Here is a 17,807-nt window from a genome sequence, read left to right on the forward strand (position 1 = left end):
GGCATCAAGCATGAGTTTTCAACCCCATACACCCCTCAACAAAATGGTGTAGTAGAGAGGAAGAATAGGACACTCATTGACATGGCAAGGACAATGCTTAATGAGTACAAGGTGTCGGATATCTTTTGGTGTGAAGCCGTCAACACCGCTTGTCATGCCATCAACCGCCTCTACTTACACAAGAAACTTAAGAAGACTTCATATGAACTTCTCACCGGTAACAAACCAAAGGTATCATACTTTGGGGTGTTTGGGTGCAAATGTTTCATTCTAAACAAAAGGCCCCGAACCTCTAAATTTGCACCTAAATTTGATGAAGGCATTCTTCTTGGTTATGGATCAAATGAGCATGCCTATCGTGTCTTCAACAAAACCTTGGGTAGAGTTGAAGTCACAATAGATGTGACATTTGATGAATCTAACGGCTCTCAAGTAGAGCAAGTTGATTCAAGTGTTGTAGGAAAGGAGGATCCACCATGTGAGGCAATCAAGCAATTGGCCATCGGCGATATTAGGCCACAAGAAGTTCAGGCCACAGACGAGGAGGATTCACAAGCTGTTGCTGCACAAGATTCCGCTGACGTACTCGATGACCAAGTGCAGCACACTCCTGCTGGAAATCAGCAGAGCGGCAGTGCCGCACTTAGGAGCGGCAGTGCTGCTCCCTCTGCCTCGGCAACAGCTTCACCAACTCCTGCACCACAAATTCAGGGGGTCAATCTTGATCCCATATTTGAAGTAGAAGAAGCTGAAGGTGAAGAAGAAGAAGAAGAAGAAGAAGAAGAAGAAGAAGAAGAAGATGTTGAGCATCCTAAACTACGCCAAATCATTCAACGGGATCACCCTATTGACAACATCATTGGAAGCATCCGAAGGGGAGTAACAACAAGATCACATTTGGCAAGTTTCTGCCAACACTACTCTTTTGTGTCACCCAAGGAACCAACCAAGATTGAAAATGCTCTAAAGGATCCAGATTGGGTTTTGGCAATGCAAGAAGAGCTCAACAACTTTGAGAGAAATCAAGTGTGGAGCTTGGTGGAAAGACCCAAGACCAACATCATCGGCACCAAGTGGGTTTTCCGCAACAAGCAAGATGAGAATGGCGTGGTGACAAGGAACAAGGCAAGATTGGTAGCTCAAGGCTTCACTCAAGTTGAGGGCTTGGACTTTGACGAAACATATGCACCGGTGGCAAGGCTTGAAGCAATCCGGATACTCTTAGCCTTTGCTGCTCATCATGACTTCAAGTTATACCAAATGGATGTCAAAAGTGCATTTCTCAATGGTCCAATTCAAGAATTGGTATATGTGAGGCAGCCACCAGGATTTGAAGATCCCAAGTTCCCCGACCACGTCTTCAAGCTCCATAAGGCGCTCTATGGGCTTAAGCAAGCTCCAAGAGCATGGTATGAATGCCTTAAGGATTTCTTACTCAAACAAGGCTTTGAAATAGGCAAAGCCGATCCTACACTCTTTACACATAAAGTTGGCAATGATTTATTTGTGTGCCAAATATATGTCGATGACATAATATTTGGTAGTACTAATCATGTGTATGTTGAAGAGTTTAGTAGGACCATGACAAAGAGATTTGAGATGTCTATGATGGGTGAACTCAAGTTCTTCCTTGGATTTCAAGTCAAGCAAATAAAGGAAGGGACATTCATATGCCAAACCAAGTACACCCAAGATATGTTAAAAAGGTTTGACATGGTGAATGCAAAGCCTATCAAAACTTCCATGCCAAGCAATGGACATCTTGATCTTGATGAAGAAGGAGCACCCGTGGAGACCAAGGTATATCGTTCCATGATAGGTTCTCTACTTTATCTTTGTGCATCTAGGCCCGATATTATGCTTAGTGTGTGCATGTGTGCTAGATTTCAAGCTAACCCGAAAGAGTGTCATTTAATGGCCGTTAAGAGAATCTTGAGATATTTAGTGCACACTCCTAACCTTGGCTTGTGGTATCCCAAGGGCTCCAAGTTCAATCTACTTGGGTATTCGGATTCCGATTACGCCGGTTGCAAAATAGATAGAAAAAGCACTTCGGGGACTTGTCAATTCCTTGGACGGTCCCTAGTGTCTTGGAGCTCTAAGAAGCAAAATTGTGTAGCCCTTTCCACTGCCGAGGCCGAGTATGTTGCAGCCGGTGCATGCTGTGCTCAACTACTTTGGATGAGGCAAACCTTAAAGGATTTCGGATGTCAATACTCAAAAATCCCACTCTTGTGTGACAATGAAAGTGCTATCAAACTTGCAAACAATCCTGTAGCACACTCTCGCACCAAACACATTGACATCCGTCATCACTTCTTGAGAGACCACGAACTTAAAGGAGATATCGAAATTCGCCATGTGAGCACCGAAAAACAACTAGCCGATATCTTCACTAAACCTCTTGATGAGTCAAGGTTTTGTGCTTTGTGCAGTGAGCTAAATATACTTGATTCTCGTAACGTGGTTTGAACTCCTGCACACCTTTTGAGTGATCAACTAGCATGTGTAGGAAAAGAATTTTAAAATAAAACATCATATTGGGTTTCAAAACTAATTGCAAAACTAGCTCCAAAGTTTCTGACCATAGCTTGTATTGATTATTTGTTTCTGGTCATGAAATTTGGAAAATATAGGTCCATATCTAAGATAGGAAGAGTCACCTAGATGGTAGCTAAAACTGGTCACACTGGGCAGGTGCGGCAGTGCCGCTCCTAGTGCGGCAGTGCCGCACTTACGGTTTTCTTTAAAAATTCGCCCGTGACTCTTTTTCTCTGTGGGGGCCCGGTTTTTATTCTTCCCTATCTACTCTGGCCCCGCAGTAACTCTTCTCCTTTCTCTCTCTTCTCCCCGTCGCCTGTGTTCGTGCGCTCTCTCTCTCTCCCTCTCGCGCGCACACGGGGTGACGGCCGCCGCGCGCCCTGCCACAGCAGTGCTGCGCTGCCCCTGGATGTCCTCCTGCTCGTCAGCACCCAAGGGCTAGGGTTCCTGGCCGGACCCCTTCTCTCCTTCCCTCCTCATTCCACGCGGGCAGTCAAGGTGAAACCCTAACCAAATCTGTTTATGTTCGATCTGTGCAATGTGATGCTTTTGCTCTCGGATTTCTGTTTCTAGATGCAATGTGGGGTATTTAGAATTGATTTTGGTAGTTTAAATCGAATTAATTTGGTGTTCCATGATTTGGAAGAAAAGGGGGAGGGCGACAGTGCTGCCCGAGATAGAACATCAATGTTCTGTGTTGATTCAAACAGCATTTAACCCCTCTTTCATCCACGTCATTGATAACCAAATAGATTGAATTTACTCTTTACAAAGTCAAGTCTTTATTTCTCATGTTTATTCTCTCAAATTCGTGAGCAAACATCATAACTTTTAGACTGTGATTCAGAGATTTTGGTAAAGAAAAGATGGAACTTGGAGATGATCAGAGAGGCAAGAGAAAGCCAATTAGAAAGCAGCTTGCTCGCAGAGGCAGGGGGAGGGGATCCAGCAGCAGTGCAGCCCCTCGAGAGTCAGTTGACAGAGAGACTCACAGGCAGGACATGCATCAGGAGGAATTGCAGCAGCAGATTGGGTACACCATCCCTCCTGAAGGTGATCAAGGCACTCCTCTTCACCTTGCAAATGCTAACATTGGATACATGGTCTTAAGGACAGAAGAGTTTAACCTCACAGCTCCAAAGAATGCAGCAAATCACCGTTTTGAAAGCTATTACAGAAAATTCAAGGAAGTGGCAGATGCTAGAGAGATCAATACTTACACAAATCCAAAGACTCTAGTTGTTGACCATAAATTTTGGGATGGGTTCCATTCCAACTTCTATGCTTCTGTCATCTTCGACTGTAAGAAGAGTAAGATTTGCAAGATGCACTATATTGACTGGGCAGCTATGAGAGATAAAAATGAGCCCGAGTTCAATGCTGCAATTGACACTTGTGAGAAATATGAGTTGACTAACATCATGGGTTTCAGGTATAATTGGAATGTGGAAATCCTTGCTCAGTTTCATTCCACATACTTTTGGAACAGAGATTCAGATGAGATCCACTAGATGACTGATGGTAGACACTACCGTGTTAGCTTTATCACTTTCTGTCAGATTCTTAGTTTTGGGCAGATGCACAGGACTTACTCCAGGATTCACCAGGATAATCCTTTCAGGGTCAGTGATATTAGCCATTGTTGGAGAGACCCCAACCAGGCAGATGGCAAGAGAAGTGGTCTGAAAAGCTACTATTATGTCATGAACAACCTTCTGAGGAACATCATTGATCCTAAGGATGGAGCAGCTTCAGATATTTGTGGTTTTGTGAGAAACTTGCTTGCTCGTTTTCCTGATGGTGAGAAATTCAATGTTGGTAGGTTCATTTGGGTGCAGCTAGCTTATGCTATGGATGATGCTAGGAGGAGTCTGCCCTATGCTCCCTATCTTATGTTCATGATTGAGAGGGTCTCTGGTTATATATTTCCTAAGGATGGTTTCCACACCGTCTATAATATTGAGAAGACCCAGTCTTATGCAGCAGCCACAGAGACAGTTGGTGGCACCTCCAGGGGTCGTGAGGACATTCCCGAGAGTTCTCACTCTAGGTCTCGCTCTAGGAGCAGTGGCAGAGGACTGAGTAGCACTGTCAAGGCCTGGATGAAAGCTATCTTTGGACATTGCTCTTATGCTTCTCAGACAGCCTATGACACAAGGATGGAGCTCAGAGAGTCACTCAAAAGGACCAGAGAGCGTGCTGGGCTTGCACCATTTCCACCTGCTCCTGTCCCACCTCAGTTTGAGTTGCCTGATCTTTCTGGGACAGAGCAGAGCAGTGACTCAGGACAGCATTCCAGTGATGATGATGATGAGTGATTCCTCTATATTCTCTTCTCTTTTTGGTACTTGATGCCAAAGGGGGAGAAAATTAGAGGGGTCAAACTTTTCTTTTCTTTTCTTTTGATGCCGTGTCCCTGCTGCAGCTGCGTTTCATGTCAGATCCGATGAGAGCAGATGTTAGGTTGTGAGTTTGAGAGACGATCAAAACTCTATTTGTGTAATATTACTACCTATATGACTCTATTTGTATCGGATAAGGACATGCATGTGTTTGTGTGCTGCAGCGTACTTCATATTTATGCTAGGGATATTATCTATCATATATGTCTTGCTGAGAAATCTTTCGTGTTGATCTGACTGATGCATATGAGTGCGGCAGTGCTGCACCTGTGTGCAGCAGTGCTGCACCCCATTGCAACAGGCAGATCCTATTATGCACTGAACTGTCACATGCATCACGTATTGTTATTTTGACACAGTGTTCAGCACCCCACAGCAGGCATGGATGTAGGGGGAGGCCCCAAATCACATCTAAATATATGAACTTTGACCTTCATGTCAAAATTGGAATTATAATCCAACTCATATATTTAGGGGGAGGCTCCTACATCCATTTCTCGAAAATTCTCAGTTATAATTTATATCTTTTGTAAGCTCTAATTGGGTTGTCATCAATCACCAAAAAGGGGGAGATTGTAAGTGCAATCAAGCTCTTTGTGGGTTTTGGTGTTGATGACCACCTAATTAGGGAACTAATGAGATTCATCGAGATGATATGCAGGAAATTTAAAAAGAGGATGATGTACAGGTTGGAGGATCCCCCAAATTGATATGATGGCTATCTTGACTCATGAAGGCTTAATTTATTTTATATTTTGAATATTGAGTTTAAGGAAAGCCGTACTATAAAGAGGGATCCAAGATCAACTGTCCAACTGTTGAACCAAATGCTCAAATCCTGAAAACCACATCCTCGTACTCAACCAAAACAGCCAGCAAAATTTCACATCCAGCAGAGTTGTTTTGATGGGTGCGGCAGTGCCGCGCCTTGGTGCGGCAATGCTGTCAGACCCGGGGTCACCGGGCTGGGCACGTTACGAAGTTTAAGAGATTAAGCCCGTCTTGTCTCTTATTTGTTTTGTTTATCTCTTGTTTATCCCGTTTAAATAGGAGATAGAGCTAACCAACACAGAGAGGATCTACTCGAGATCAGTTTGGGTGTGATCCCTCGGAGGGGGTTGGTTAGCATCTTTGTAACCCTGGTCTCTCGGATATATAAGGGAGGTCAGGGACCCCCCTAAAAACAGAAGATCATTAGGTCATTCGATACAGAAGGCAATACAAACCATACAGGACGTAGGGTGTTACGCTCCGTGCGGCCCGAACCTGTCTAAGTCTTGTGTTCCTTGCACCTTCGAGTTCCTGATCTCGGCGTCCCCTCACCCAAAACTTACCACCTTGGGTATTCCCCGCGGTGGGCAGCCGGTTAAACACCGACAGCTGGCGCGCCAGATAGGGGAGCGCGTCGAAGATCCACCGGCGAGCTCGATGGCATCATTCAGATTCATCAGGTCAGTTCCCTCTCAGGGTACGACGTTCGTTTTTGGTTCATGGGTCTGCATCGTAGATGGTGTGGGCAGTTTCCGGCGATTCCTCGTCGACATGAAGTCAAAAACCTCCGCTGCGGATCTCCGCAGCGACCTTGACAAGTTCGTCGACGGGCTCGACAACTTGCCGCTCCACGCTTCCGCAGCACAGATCGAGTTGGAGTCCGATCTAGCTTCGACTTCTTCTGGTGTTGTGGCAGCTCCCCCTGGTTTGGATTCGTTCCAATCTAGGGACCAGCACAACCAATATCAACTCGGTTTGTGCGATTTGGCCACTAACCTTCAGGAGGCCCACGTCTCTGGGTCCCTCCCCATGTCTGAGAAGGACCTGGACTTGTTACTCCAGACCGGAAAGCTTGAGGCCACCGCGTGTCGGGGGGCTTCGGGTTGTTCCGATACCGGTGATCTGGTGGTCACCCCCCTGCCGGAGGGGCACGTGGTGTACTGGAGGGGCATGACGCTCCCCAAACTACTCGAGGCAGAGGGCCGACTCGTGGCCCACCTCGAGCCCTTGCCTTTTCAAGAAGGCAGGCCGTTGGCCACCGAGGCTAAGGGGTCGACCGAACTAGTCGACGAAAGTTCTCATGAGCTTTCCTCCCGCCAGGTGCTGATGGCCGAAGAAGGCGAGGACGATGGGGATTTTCCCATCGACAACTTTGAAGCGGTCTCCGAGGATGAGATCACAGCCAACGTCGGCGACGAAAACGACGCCGATCGTGAAGCGCGGAAGGCCAGAAACAGGGCCCGCACAATCCGGCGGAGGAGGGCCAACGAGCGTAGGAGATCTATGCATCGTGAGCTCGATCCTGAGTTTGCCGCCGTCAGCGAACGGGGGTTTCGGACTCCGGTGGCCAACATCGCCAGGGTTACGGCTATCCTCGAGCGCAGCCATGACCCGGAGGTACGTCAAGCACTCTTGTACGCACAGAGGGCTTGGATCCAGTTGGATCAACACAACCCGGCGCTTACCATTAGGGAGGAGCGTGTGGGTGAAAGTCGAAGTCAGAACCACAGCCGAGCGGCTGGCGGTTGTCCTCGACGTCAACCCAGCAACGACAACGCTTGCGGGAGCCAGACCCCTGGCGGGAGGCAGCAGCCACCGCAAGGGGGTCAGCCACGACAAGCCCATCATCGACTCCCTCCGGAGGATCTGCGCCAACACATCAATGAAGGCCGCGATGCGCGCACCGTGATTTCTTCCAGGCGCAAGACCCGTGAAGAAGTTGAGAATGAAGGTACTGATTGTAGCGATCGATTTCCTGCTTTTTCCGCTCGTTTCAGCAGCTACAAGTACCCGAAGGGCTTCAAGCCGATTGGCATCACCAAGTACGACGGCAAGCAGGCTCCCCAGCAGTGGCTTCGTTGCTACTCCACAGCCATTGACGTCGCGGGGGGCTCAAATATCACCAAAGTCGTCTACTTCCCGATGGCTTTGGACCCTGCGCCGCTCACTTGGCTGGAGAGCCTCGGCAGCAACACAATCGACTCCTGGGAACGGCTTAAGAAAGTCTTCATCGACAATTTCCAGGGAGCGATCGCTCGTGCAGGTACTCGACATGATCTTGCCCAGTGCAAGCAAGAACGTAACGAGCTCCTGCGATCCTACACGCGTCGCTTCTTCGACGTCCGCGCCACTATCGCGAACATCTCGGAAGAAGACATCATCGACTGTTTCTACAATGGCATCACCGACCCCAGCATCTACAGGGATTTCGGGCGGAACAGGCCAAAGACTGTTGCGGGCCTTCGTGACATGATGCACGATTGGTCCGAACAAGAGGAGAAGATGCGGGAGCGGTTCCCGCGGCGTCAAGATAATAATTTGCGGCGCTCAAATGACAACCGCAACGACACAAGCCAGCGGGACTTTTTGGGTTCACTCCGAAAACGAAAGCCAGATAATGTTATCGCGGCTATCGATCGTCCCTCGCGGGGCAAGAAGTCGACGACGCAGGAGGAGTACGAAAAGCTCCTGCAGAAGAAGTGCCCATGGCATCCGGGCGCTAGCCACGCCGCCATTGATTGCTACCACCTTCGGAGGACGTTCAGTAACACCGGTGGTGGAAAGAAGAATAAGAAGCCTGCCGACAAAGAACCCGAGGATGACGATCACGACGACCAGGGGCGTAATCCGAAGTTTCAGGATGCCTCGAAGGTCGTCAATGTTATCTTCGGCGGTGATGAGGATTTCGGTTCCAGGAGGGACCAGAAGCTGCTTCTTCGTGAGATCTTGTCCGTCGAGCCGGCGGTACCACGGCCGCTCCGTTGGTCGGAGGTCCCCATCTCGTTCTCTCGCGACGATCAATGGACGAGCTTCTCGGAGCCCGGTAAGTTCCCATTGGTTCTGGATCCCGTGGTGGCGGAGGTCAAGCTCACCAAGGTCCTCATCGATGGCGGAAGCGGGCTCAATCTCATCTTCGTCAGTATTTTGAAGAAGATGGGCCTGGATTTCAAGGATATGCTGGTGCCCAGCAAGTCCCCCTTTTACGGGATCGTCCCAGGTAATGCGGCGCACCCGCTTGGCACGGTGGTCCTCCCAGTCACCTTTGGCACGCGGGAGAATTATCGTACCGAGTTTATCAAGTTTGAGGTGGCTACTTTTGATTCCTCTTACCATGCAATATTGGGTCGTCCGGCACTAGCTAAGTTCATGGCAGTGCCGCACTATGTTTATCTGCTTCTTAAGATGCCAGGACTCGGTGGAGTGCTCACCCTCCATGGCGACTTGAAGAAGTCATATGACTGCAACCAGGAGGCGATCCAATATGCTTCGACTACTCGTGTGCCAGATGCTTCGGGAGAAGTACTCGCGGCCGCGCAGCAGCTTTCCCAGTCTGGGCTGGAAATTCCCTCCAAGAAGGCCAGCAAGTCGAGCATCCAGTCGACTGATGGCGTGGCCCTCAAGTCGATCCAGCTCCAGGAGGGAGATCCGTCTAAGACCGCCATCATTGGCGCGGGCTTAGGCGACAAATAGGAACTCGCGCTCGTCAGCTTTCTTCGGGCTAACCGAGACATATTCGCATGGAAACCTGCGGACATGCCAGGGGTGCCCAGGGAGTTGATCGAGCATGCTTTGAATGTAGACCCGAAGGCCACGCCCAAAAAGCAACGCCTCCGGAGGTTTGCCCACGACAAGCGTGAGGCCATCAAACGAGAGATCGCTAAACTTCTCGCGGCTGGATTCATTAAAGAAGTAATCCATCCAGAGTGGGTAGCGAATCCCGTTCTTGTAAAGAAAAAAAATAATGAATGGAGAATGTGTGTCGACTACACTGATCTCAACAAGCATTGCCCAAAAGATCATTTTGGGCTCCGCGTATTGACCAAGTTGTCGACTCAACAGCCGGCTACGTCCTTCTTTGTTTCCTTGATTGTTACTCAGGCTATCACCAGATCGCGCTTAAGGAGGAGGACCAAATCAAGACTGCCTTCATCACCCCGTACGGGACCTACGCTTACAAAACAATGTCCTTCGGGTTGAAGAATGCGGGAGCAACTTACCAACGCGCGATCCAGATGTGCTTCGCGGATCAGCTGCACCGGAACGTCGAGGCCTATGTGGACGACGTGGTCATCAAGACCAGGGAGTCCGATAACTTGATCACAGATCTGGAAGAAACTTTTAGCAGTCTACGCAGATATCGGTGGAAACTCAATCCCACCAAATGCGTTTTTGGAGTACCTTCAGGGAAACTGCTCGGGTTCATTGTTAGCAACCGGGGCATCGAAGCCAACCCTGTAAAGATCACGGCCATCACTGATATGGAGGCTCCGGCCACAGTCAAGGATGTGCAGAAGCTGACAGGTTGTATGGCGGCCTTGAACAGGTTCATCTCCCGACTCGGGGAGAGAGGACTACCTTTCTTCAAGCTCCTAAAACGCCAAGACAGATTCCAATGGACGGAGGAGGCCGAGCGGGCCCTACAAGACCTGAAAACTCATCTCCAGTCGCCTCCGATCCTCACCGCTCCGCTACCAGAAGAGGACCTACTACTCTACATTGCGGCAACAACCCATGTTGTCAGCAGCGCTATTGTAGTCGAGCGAGGCGAAGAAGGCCATGCGTTTGGAGTGCAGAGGCCCGTCTACTTCGTCAGCGAGGTCCTCTCCGAATCAAAGGTACGGTACCCAGCAGTTCAAAAGCTCTTATATGCAATTTTAATCACATCAAGGAAGTTGCGCCATTACTTCGACGACTACAAGATCACTGTAGTTACGGATTTCCCGCTGGCGGATATTCTTCATAATCAAGATGCCACGGGACGCATATCTAAGTGGGCAGTGGAACTGGGGGCTCTGTCAATCGACTTCAAGCCACGCACTGCAATCAAGTCACAGGCTCTAGTCGACTTCATGGCTGAATGGAGGGAGAATCAAGTCCCAACCCCAGTGGACAAGCCAGAGCACTGGACTATGTACTTTGATGGATCCCTCAAGCTCGATGGCGGGGGTGCTGGTGTCTTGCTTATCTCCCCACGAGGTGAGCAGTTGAAATACGTCCTTCAGATCCTGTGGGCGGTATCCAACAATGAAGCCGAGTATGAAGCCTTGCTTCACGGGCTTCGTTTGGCGATATCACTAGGGATCAAGCGACTACTTGTATATGGCGACTCTCTTCTTGTCGTTCAGCAGGTCAATAAGGAATGGGATTGCAACAAGGAGACGATGGAGGCATACGTTCAGGAAGTGCGCAAGCTGGAAAGCAAGTTCTCCGGCTTGGAGGTCCACCATGTGCTACGAGAACACAACGTTGGTGCAGATATCCTGTCCAAACTGGGGTCAACACGCGCTCAAGTCCCACCGGGAGTCTTCGTCCAGGAGCTCGCTCAGCCATCCACCAAGCCTTCTCCGCCGGTAACCATCGACTCGGGTCCCCAACGACCCGACCGAGAGGTTTTGATGCTGGGGGAGGATTGGCGAGCGGCCTTTATCGACTTCATCCAAGACCAACGGCTACCGGCGGGAACCGACGCCAAGAGCGCAGAAGCGGCACGCATCTCGCGAAGGAGCAAGGGCTTCGCCCTGGTCAAAGGCAAGCTCTACAGGCGTGGCGCTCGGTCAGGAGTTCTCATGAAATGCGTCACGAAGGAGGACGGTCATGACATATTGCGGGAGATTCACGAAGGCGTCTGCGGCAACCATGCGGCATCAAGAACGCTGGTTGGGAAAGCGTACAGGGCTGGTTTCTGGTGGCCCACCGCAGTCACCGACGCGGAGGATCTCGTGCGCAGGTGCCAAAATTGCCAATTCTTCGGCAAACAGACACATGTTCCAGCCCATAGCCTCATCACTATACCGCCATCTTGGCCGTTCGCTTGTTGGAGTCTCGACATGATCGGGCCCTTCACGACGGCGCCAGGCGGTTTTACCCATGTGCTGGTGGCTATCGACAAGTTTACGAAGTGGATCGAGTACAAGCCAATCACCAAGCTCACGCCAGATCGGGTTGTTGATTTCATCTCAGATATCTTGTATCGTTTTGGTTTCCCCAACACCATCATCACGGACTTGGGGTCAAATTTCACGGCCAACCAGTTCTGGGAATTCTGCGAGAATGCCTGCATCGAAGTTAAGTATGTCTCAGTTGCTCACCCGAGGGCCAACGGACAAGTCGAGCGGGCGAACGGCTTGATAATCGACGGCCTCAAGAAGCGGCTATATGACGAGAACAACAAGAAGGGAGGAAAATGGGTACACGAGCTGCCGCATGTGGTCTGGGGGCTTCGGACTCAGCCGTCCAAAGCCACAGGCCAAACACCTTTTTTCCTCGTATATGGATCCGAAGCCATTTTACCAGCCGATATCATGTGGAAGTCCCCGAGGGTCGAAATGTACAATGAAGGCGAGGCGGACGAGGCGCGGCAGCTAGAGCTCGACTCTGTAGAGGAAGCTCGTTGCACCGCTCTTGTCCAGTCAGCCCGGTACCTACAGGGGATCCGCCGATACCATGATCGCAACGTCAAGGAGCGGTCATTCAGTGTTGGCGACTTGGTCTTGCGTCGTATCCAGGACGAATCTGGCCTACACAAGCTCAACTCAAGGTGGGAGGGCCCGTTCGTCGTCAAGCAGGTCACACGGCCAGGGTCGTATCGACTACAGTGCCCCGAAGGCCACGACATCCCAAATTCCTGGAACGTCCAACACCTGCGTAAGTTCTACCTGTAAGCAAATGCCCGGTGATATCCGAATTCCCCGGGGGCTTGAAGCTCTCCTTTCCTCGATTCATATTGGAGGCTTCGAGCCACAATATTCGGGTTGAACACTCCTTCTCCGACGACAACAGCCACGGCGACGGGCGCAACTCTCGTGTAAGCTGGCTACTCGTCATGAATAAAGTTATGACTACATTCACAACTTATCGACTTCATTTGTTGTCGAACCATCTGCTCCGGCTAAAACTCCTCGATATATCGAGTTCCGCCACGACCTTAGGTGGTCGCGCGCGACTGAAGTCGCACCTTGTCCAACTCAGTTGATCCGCTCGACTGGCTAAAAACAGCGCGTTGGAAAGGCTCGCATAAAGAGTCACCTCGACTACATCATGAGTGGCTGCACTCAGAACAGTCATGTTCTTGCCGAAAGAATGGCCAAAACGCGGCAACGACCGCACCTGCTCCTAACAAGCTCGATCCGTCCGCCCGGGTCTCACCCAGCTTACGGAGCACGCTCATAAGCACGAGCGTTTTCGACTACAATCAGAGTCACCGCACTCGAGCTAGTCCTAACTTTCCGCCCTACGCACGGCACCCCCGCGACGATGCTCGCGTTATTCCCTAACAGGTCTAGACCCGCTCGATCGAGTTGTGGCTACTCTGTTAAACGAATTCTAGCTGCCCTTCGGGTCGTTGCACCCAAGGACGCGTCTCTACTTGAGTCTCGTAAGCCTGGATCCCAATTCAGCTAAGACATGCAAACACGTAGAGATGTCAAGGGAAGCATTTACATAAGAGAATGATTAAGTGTCTCATACACCCTAATCCTGCAGTACATTGTGTACAATCTGTTCTGCTACAGGTTGGGCCTCTTGCAGGTACTCCTCGAACCGCTCGTCCGAGCAGTCCGCCGCCATCCCTTGCGCGAAGATGCTCAGCTGCGCGGTCGGCACGAAGGACTTGACGTACGCAAGGGCGTTGCTTACGCAAGCGACTGGAGCTTCGGACAAGAACTTGAGCATCTTTTTCGGGGCTTCACGGAGCCGTCCCAGCAGGGGCCGCGGGCCGACCTCACCTTCTTCGGGCGGGTCCACCATGTCCACCAGTTCCTGGGCGGCTCCCTGGAGGTCCTCCAGCTCCTTGCGCCGCTGCTCGTCCCTCTCGCCCAGCGCTTTGACTTGCTGAAGGCAGTCGACGAACTGCCGTTCAGTGTCGTCGATCACCTTCTGCAGCCTTTCGACTTCATCTGTACGACGATACAGCATATTCTTCACGTCAGTAAGCAGCTCCTCTTTGTGTTTTATTACTTTCCTAAGCTCTGTGGTGAAGATGTTTCAGCAAGCAAGTGAAATCACTAAGGAAAAGTACTCGAGGGAAGCGGGGGCCTACCTTGGTGCGCCTTCTTTTCCGCCTTGAGCTGCTCCTGGTACTCTGCTTGTTGCTCCTTGACCCGTTGTTGGAGCTCGGAGTTGGCCGCTTCAAGGTTCTTCAGGTCATTCTTGAGCAGCCAGGTCTCTCGAGTCCTCTCCTGCTTCAGCATGTCAAGCTCGCGCTGCAGATAGCAGTTCTTCGTCTTCTCCTCGGAGATGCGTTTGTGCAGGGCACCTAACTCCCGCGCGTCGCTCACAACCGCGCGGAGTTTCTCCGACTTCTTCTGGGATTTGGTAATCACGTGCTGCGCCAAAGGAGAAGAATGAGCACTAAACAACTCACCAACGCACACACCTGGAACTTTACGCGAGTACTACCATGGAGAAGTTGTATAACTCCTTGAAGGTGCTCTTGAAGGCCTCCAGGTTCTCGGCCGTTAGCAGAAGATCATCCACCAGGTCGGTGGTGATGATGTTCTGGTACCCTGGCCCGGTCCTCAGCACCTCACGGGGACTCTCCGAGGGCCCGGCGGCATCCCCGGACGGCGGCGGCTGGACACCTGCAAGCATACGAAGTAGTCACCATATTGCCCTCGGACCCTGGCATCAAGCCGCGGCGGGTAAGCGCGTACCTGTACCACTGGTAGGAGCGGCACCAGGGGCCACGACTTGTTCCCCGCCACTGGGCCCGGCTCCCTCTTGCCTGGACCCGGGAGGCAGCGAGTCGGGGAGCCCCGCATCCGCTTCCAGGGCCACGACTTGTTCATCGCCACCGGGCCCGGTTCCTCCTTGTCGGGACTCGGGAGGCGGCAAGTCGGAGAGCCCCACATCTGCTTCAGGGGCCACCTCTGCGGGTACAGGCCCCCCAGCGCCGAGGGCTCGGGGGCTGCTGCGGCTGAGGCAGGCGCCGCAGCCCTGCCCGTTTCCAGCTGGAGTTGCACCGCACTTGCAGCCCTGGCGACATCGACAACATGGTTATTCACGCAGGCGCGGCAAGCTTTTCAAGCGATCGAAGCAAAACTCACAGTGTCGACTTCTCTTGGCAGCCTTCTTCACCCGCCAGCCCCGACGGGGGACGCCCGGCGCGGATGGAGGGTCTGATCGGCCGATGGAGGGGTCCCGCCACGGCGATGGTCACCGTCGTGGCGGCAGAAGGGCCCGCCTCCACCCTTCGGGCTCCGTCCCGGGCGGCGGAGCAGGGAGGCTGCAAGGGGACGCTGTCAGTTCTCAGCACCATGGAAACTTTGGAATTGGCCAACACAGTAATTCCGTACCTGGAGGACTCGACTTCTTGAGCCTTGCGTTTGCGCACCTGGCGCTGGCCCTTCGGCACCGGTGCAGAGCGTCGGTCAACTCCACGCTCTGATCGGAGGAGTTGTCCCCGTGCGGGTTCCTCCACGGTCCCTTCACTCGCCTGCGAGCCCACGCACCCGGTGGACTCGCTGCTGCCTTGAACTGCAGCATGGCGAGCCGCCTTGGTGGCAACGGCGGCAACAGGGCGGGCCTCCCTCGCTTCTTCCCCGCTGGCGAGACCCCGCGTTCGGTGGCATCGTTGCGGCTCTGGATCGCAGCAAGGCGAGCTCTCTTGGCCGCCGTAACTGCAGAAGGAAGGAGGTGATACGCTCGGGGAGGTCCGGCTGCGGCGGGCTGCAGTACAGTTCCGAGTGTCCCTGCGGAAAGTCCCTCAGTTCAGTATCGGCGCAGTAGTCGATTTCTTCGGCAACAAGAAGTCGAGCACTTACCGGCGGGGGCGGATGTTGCGCGGAGTACAGGGTGGGCACGTACGGCACGGTGTTCACGTCCAGCAGCACCCGCTGAACCCGCTGGAGCGCGACTTCATCTGGCACCTCTTCTGTGCACATGCGAGAAGGGTCAGCAGGGCCGGTGTACTCGAAGCCCAGGCAACATCTCTGTTGGATGGGTTGGACGCGGCGCTTGTAAAAGGAGAACATGACGGAGGCGCCGGTCACCCCCTCCTTCTTCAGTGCGTCGATGGCCTCCAGCAGCTCCTTGACTTGGATCATTTCCATACCGGAGGGTTCAAGGTTCCATTCCCCCCTCACCACGGGCGGTTTGCTCGACTTCGTCGGCAGGGGGGCGCATGGTTCTCGATGTAGAACCAGAGGGATTTCCACCAGGAAGGTTGGAGGGGAATTTATATGCAAGGTATTTTTCGCCGGCCTGCTGTCGCAGTTGGATGCCGGCGCCCCTACCACAGCGAGTTTTTTCGTGGTCGGTTGGGGTTTCAAGCGGAAAGGAAGCGGAATAGATCCCAGTGGGGCTCAATTCCGAGAAATGCTTCACAAAAGTGGATGAAAATGGAGATGTGGCAGATGGAATTCGGGTTGAGGTGATGGAGCTCAAGCCCGTAGTAGTAAAGAAGGCCGCGGAAGAAAGAACAAGTGGGAGGGCCAATCCCCGTTCGGCAAAATGGTAGAATGTGACGATTTCGTCGACATTCTCCATGGGGAACGGTTCACGGAAAGAGGGCGCCAGTTGACGAGATTTTTCTCTTGCAGCAACCCCTCGGAAACAAGTTTTTTCAGATTGTTGAGGGAGCACTTACTGTGTGTCCACTCCGCGGTTGTTGGTTCCGCATCCTTCTTCACTCCCTCGATCTCCGACTTCTTGGACGTCATCTCCGATGCGCCGGCCACGAGATGCTCGGGGGCTGCGGGGAGAGGGGCGGGGAGGTCGGGGTGGGAGCTCTTCTTGGGGGAAGGCGGCGGCGCTTGGTTTGGATTGGGGAATTTGGTGGTTTTCGATGGAATGCAGATTGAAAGCGTGATTTTTCCCTCCAGTTATCGCGGGGTTAAATAACCAGTGGAGTGGGGGAAAATTACTGTTCTGAAGGTCAAGCGCCATTTCGTGGACTATTCCGAAGATGAGGGGTCATTTGGTGATTTGATTAGATTGCATATTTGATTAATCATTTTTTCAGGGCTAATTAGCTCGGAAAAAGGGGTTTTTCGAATCTTTGGTCTAATTACATCATTTGTACCATCGCTTCGGCCTCCTCTTAACGTGTCATTGTTTAGCCTGTGTGCCACGATTTTTGGACCCTTATCTCCAACTTTGTGGGATTTGGATTCAAGGCTCGGGGGCTGCGGGGTACGTGGCATCGACTTCTTATTTTTCAAATTTCTTTGAAGGGTAAGGAAGACTACAGACAAGTGGGACCCTCAGCCTGATTCGACGATTCAACCTAAGACTCGGGGGCTACTCCATATGGAGTGCGATTTTGCAATCGCACGCCATATCAGAGATAAAATTCGGGGCATGAGCACCTCATAGCTTCGATGCAGCCAAGCAAGTACTCGAAGAAGGACTTCAGGACGAATCATCAGAAAGAAGTCGAAGACTGCTTCGAAAGTACTCGATAAGCCTGCAGTACTCAGCTACGAAGAGCTCGGGGGCTTGTCAGACCCGGGGCCACCGGGCTGGGCACGTTACGAAGTTTAAGAGATTAAGCCCGTCTTGTCTCTTATTTGTTTTGTTTATCTCTTGTTTATCCCGTTTAAATAGGAGATAGAGCTAACCAACACAGAGAGGATCTACTCGAGATCAGTTTGGGTGTGATCCCTCGGAGGGGGTTGGTTAGCATCTTTGTAACCCTGGTCTCTCGGATATATAAGGGAGGTCAGGGACCCCCTAAAAACAGAAGATCATTAGGTCATTCGATACAGAAGGCAATACAAACCATACAGGACGTAGGGTGTTACGCTCCGTGCGGCCCGAACCTGTCTAAGTCTTGTGTTCCTTGCACCTTCGAGTTCCTGATCTCGGCGTCCCCTCACCCAAAACTTACCACCTTGGGTATTCCCCGCGGTGGGCAGCCGGTTAAACACCGACAAA

The sequence above is a fragment of the Panicum hallii genome, chromosome 9 (assembly GCF_002211085.1).
Source record: "Panicum hallii strain FIL2 chromosome 9, PHallii_v3.1, whole genome shotgun sequence".
Taxonomy (NCBI): Eukaryota; Viridiplantae; Streptophyta; class Magnoliopsida; order Poales; family Poaceae; genus Panicum; species Panicum hallii.